This window comes from Anomaloglossus baeobatrachus, chromosome 5 (genome assembly GCF_048569485.1).
Source record: "Anomaloglossus baeobatrachus isolate aAnoBae1 chromosome 5, aAnoBae1.hap1, whole genome shotgun sequence".
NCBI lineage: Eukaryota > Metazoa > Chordata > Amphibia > Anura > Aromobatidae > Anomaloglossus > Anomaloglossus baeobatrachus.
The window spans coordinates 419,704,199-419,707,357 of NC_134357.1; positions in this window are offsets into that span (position 1 = coordinate 419,704,199).

Genomic DNA, 3,159 nt, shown 5'->3' on the forward strand with positions numbered 1-3,159 from the left:
TTCTTATGTGCTTTATTATAGCGCTACCGCTTCTATGTAGTTCATCCAACTCCCATCTCTAATTAAGATCTCAATTCTATTTCAAGCATTCAAGCATGTGGGAAATATAGCTTGTGCCTCCCTCCCTGCCTGCATTTGCAAGATTTCCAACATTTCTACAGATTGATCTCTATGTAAATATGTCCTATATATGTGTGGATTGGACCCGGTGTTTGATTGATACCCAGAGTACTAAAGGATCCCAGGTCATGACAACAAAGGTCCAGTAGAAGATAGTGGTGCCATGTTATATATATTATATATATATTCGGAACGGCTGTAGAACCTTTTCCCATATACCCTCAGTGGTCGCTCTCCTAAGGGACACTTATTGCTTACAGCATGTCGTCCACAAGGAGCAAAGCCCCTAAGGCACAGGTTTTTTTCGCAGCCTGTACCTCTTGTGGGGCTATGTTGCCTGCGGGATCCGCCTACCCTCACTGTGATCAATGCTCGACTCCTGCCACGCTTGCTCAGCCGGAGCCTAGGGCACTTGTGGGCCCCTCGGCTCATGTAGATCCCCCTGCTCCCCCTGAGCAGGCTGCAGGGACAGAGTCACCGTCATTGGCCTCTTTCGCTGAGAAACTCTCTGTCACTTTCTCAATCCATTGCACAGTCTATGGACAAATGGTCATCTAAGCTCCTTAAGGCATTGCAGTCCAGACCGGGCTCTTCACAGGCCCCGGCCCCTGTTAGTTTGTCTCCTCCAGGGCCTTCTCGGTCCGCGCCGCAGCGCGCTCCCAGGATAGCCCCTAGGTCCCAGGCGGAGGACTCCTGCCCGAATCGCAGTCCCAGACCGGCTAAGCGGCCTCGCTGGGACTCTTCCCCGGCCTCCTCACGCTGCTCTGGATCTCAGCTTGAGGACTCTCAGGATGACGAGGCGGACGTGGGAGCTCAGGGCTCTGACCCTGACTTCGCCCTCAACCTTGATACCCCTGAGGGGGACGCCTTAGTAAATGATCTTATCTCGTCCATCAACCAGGTGTTGGATCTCTCTCCCCCGCCTCCACCTTTAGAGGAGTCGGCTTCTCAGCAGGAGAAACACCAATTTCGATTCCCCAAACGTACGCGCAATACGTTTTTTGATCACTCTAACTTCAGGGACGCTGTCCAGAAGCCCAGAGCGGTCCCGGACAAGCGTTTTGCTAAAAGGCACTCTGACACACGTTATCCCTTTCCACCTGAAGTCGTTAAGGGCTGGGCACACTCACCCTAGGTGGATCCGCCAGTCTCTAGATTGGCTGCTAGGTCCGTTGTGTCTGTTGCCGATGGCTCATCCCTGAAGGATGCCACTGACAGACAGATAGAGCTCTTGGTGAAGTCTATTTATGAGGCCACGGGCGCATCTTTCGCCCCGGCCTTTGCGGCCGTGTGGGCTCTCCAAGCAATCTCGGCATGTCTGTCTGAGATTAATGCTGCCACGCGGAATTCTGCTCCGCATGTTTCTTCCTTGACCTCTCAGGCATCAGCATTTTCGTCCTACGCCATGAACGCCATCCTGGACTCCGCTAGCCGTACGGCCGTGGCATCCGCTAACTACGTGGCTGTCCGCAGGGCCATGTGGCTGCGCGAATGGAAAGCAGACTCTGCTTCCAAAAGGTTCTTAACTGGTTTGCCTTTTTCTGGCGAACGTTTATTTGGCGAACGGCTGGATGAGATTATTAAGGAATCCTCGGGAAAGGACTCCTCCTTACCACAGTCCAAACCTAAGAGACCTCAGCAGAGAAAGATCCAATCGAGGTTTCGGTCCTTTCGTCCCTCCGTCAAGCCCCAAGCCTCTTCGTCCAATCGGCCGGAGAAAGGCCAGAGGAACTCCTATGCGTGGCGGTCCAAGTCACGCCCCCAAAAGGCCGCAGGAGGCACTGCCTCCAAGACGGCCTCCTCATGACTCTCGGCCTCACCTACCCACATCCTCGGTCGGTGGCAGGCTCTCCCGCTTTGGCGACGCCTGGTGGCCACACGTTCAAGACCGTTGGGTGAGAGACATTCTGTCTCATGGTTACAGGATAGAGTTCAGCTCTCGTCCTGCGGCTCGTTTCTTCAGAACCTCCCCACCCCCTGCACAGGCAAAAGCGTCTAGCCAGGCTTCCGCAGGTCCGCACGTTCCTGCAGGGGGTCTGTCACATGGTCCCACCTTACAAACGTCCGTTGGAACCTTGGGATCTTAACAGGGTCCTGACGGCTCTTCAAAAGCCGCCTTTTGAGCCGCTGCGGGATGTCTCTCTCTCCCATCTTTCGCAGAAGGTGGCCTTCCTGGTGGCAGTCACATCACTTCGGAGAGTGTCTGAGCTTGCAGCGCTGTCATGCAAAGCCCCCTTCCTGGTTTTTCACCAGGATAAGGTGGTTCTGCGTCCTGTCCCGGAATTTCTCCCTAAGGTGGTATCCCCTTTTCATCAAAATCAGGATATCTCCTTGCCTTCCTTTTGCCCTAATCCAATTCACCAGTGTGAAAAGGATTTGCACTCTTTGGATCTAGTGAGAGCACTCCGGTTCTACGTGTCTCGCACGGCGCCCCTGCGCCGTTCAGATGCGCTCTTTGTCCTTGTCGCTGGCCAGCGTAAGGGCTCTCAGGCCTCCAGGTCAACCTTGGCTCGGTGGATCAAGGAACCGATTCTCGATGCCTACCGTTCTTCTGGGCTTCCGCTCCCTTCAGGGCTGAAAGCCCATTCTACCAGAGCCGTAGGTGCGTCCTAGGCATTGCGGCACTGGGCGACGGCTCAGCAGGTGTGTCAGGCAGCTACGTGGTCTAGTCTGCACACTTTCACGAAGCACTATCAAGTGCATACCTATGCTTCGGCAGACGCCAGTCTGGGGAGGCGAGTCCTTCAGGCGGCGGTTGCCCACCTGTAAGAGGGGGCTGTTTTCGGCTCTTTTGATTGAGGTATTCTTTTACCCACCCAGGGACTGCTCTTGGACGTCCCAATTGTCTGGGTCTCCCAATAGAGCGACAAAGAAAAAGGGAATTTTGTTTACTTACCATAAATTCCTTTTCTTCTAGCTCCTATTGGGAGACCCAGCACCCACCCCTGTGCCCTTTGGGCTGGTTGTTCTTTTGTGTACACATGTTGTTGATGTTGAATTGTTCTTTTGGTTCATGGTCTTCAGTTCTCCGAACATCCT